We start from the raw sequence: 1,354 nt of genomic DNA on the forward strand, positions 1-1,354 counted from the left end.
AAGCAATGCACGCAGCATTGTCCTCATACATCACGGTTAGCTTTTTGCACTCGGCCATCCCGCAATCAGCTCGGACGTGTTGGGTCATCGACCTCAACCAAACACACTCGCGGCTGGCCTCATGTATGGCCAAGATTTCCGATTGATTAGATGAATTGGCCGCGATGGTTTGTTTCATGGAACGCCATCGCCATGATATGGCCGTACCTCCATGTGTAAAGACATATCATGTCTGTGATCGAGCTTGATGTGGATCTGATAAATAACCAGCATCAGCGAAGCCAACTAAACCATCTTTGTTATGGTTAGTATAATATAGACCCAAGTCTTTCGTTCCTTGCAGGTAACGAAGAACATGTTTGATCCCATTCCAATGCCTCTGGGTCGGACAGGAGCTAAACCTAGATAGTAGGTTCACAGCAAAGCTTATATCAGGCCGTGTGTGAGTTGCCAAGTACATTAAAGCTCCTATGGCACTGAGATATGGCATTTCGGGACCTAGTATTATCAGGACCTTCAATATTTTGCAGCTTGGGACGCCAAGCTACATTGTTTGGTACCTGTACCTTAGAGCTGGTCGGCCTTATCTCCATGTCTGGGATGGTTTCCTTAGTAACCTCGGATTTGGATTTTGATTATCATTCTCTGCACCTTTATTTTGTTTCCGAGGATTCTTATCTTTTGGAACCTATTGGTCTACCATGTTTCATACGTTGTCTAGACTCTGTAGCAACTTAAATGTGTCTCTTCTTGGACATCAAATTCGTTAGTGCTTTACAAGCTGGTTTATATATGACTTAGTCATTCTTTTTCGGGTCAGCAAATGTGTCTGGCATTTGATTAGCTAGCTTTGTAAATTTATAGTCTTTGGACGTCTATTTCACATTCTTTAGTCCGGGGATCTTGCCAAGACATTGATGGTTGATTCCATTCTATTTCTTTTACCATTCTTTTACCAGCTTTATTTCACTAAATGGCCTGATGCGTATTAACTTTGGTGCATGTAAATTTCGTGTGGCCCAAGCTGTGAATAGGAGTTTTGATCTCATAAGATATGGTCTATCAATCAGTTATTTGTGTTTTAAAAGATTTCGACCAAGCCGTTCTAGGTATGGACATGTATCACAGAATTGTCCACACTTACCCCCATGGACATACCATAATCATTTAAACGCTTGGGACATGTATTCACCAGTATTATCTAGACATATAATCTTTATTTATGAGAAAAGGGCTCGTAGCCGTTTTACTGGTGATGCCCTAATGAGTTTTCCTTGTGTACATGCTACACACGTGAGATTCTTTGGGATAACTCTTCTTATCTTTTAATGTGTGCCTTTTGAATATCAATTTT

The sequence above is a fragment of the Brassica oleracea genome, chromosome C9, assembly GCF_000695525.1.
Source record: "Brassica oleracea var. oleracea cultivar TO1000 chromosome C9, BOL, whole genome shotgun sequence".
In the NCBI taxonomy this organism is placed as follows: domain Eukaryota; kingdom Viridiplantae; phylum Streptophyta; class Magnoliopsida; order Brassicales; family Brassicaceae; genus Brassica; species Brassica oleracea.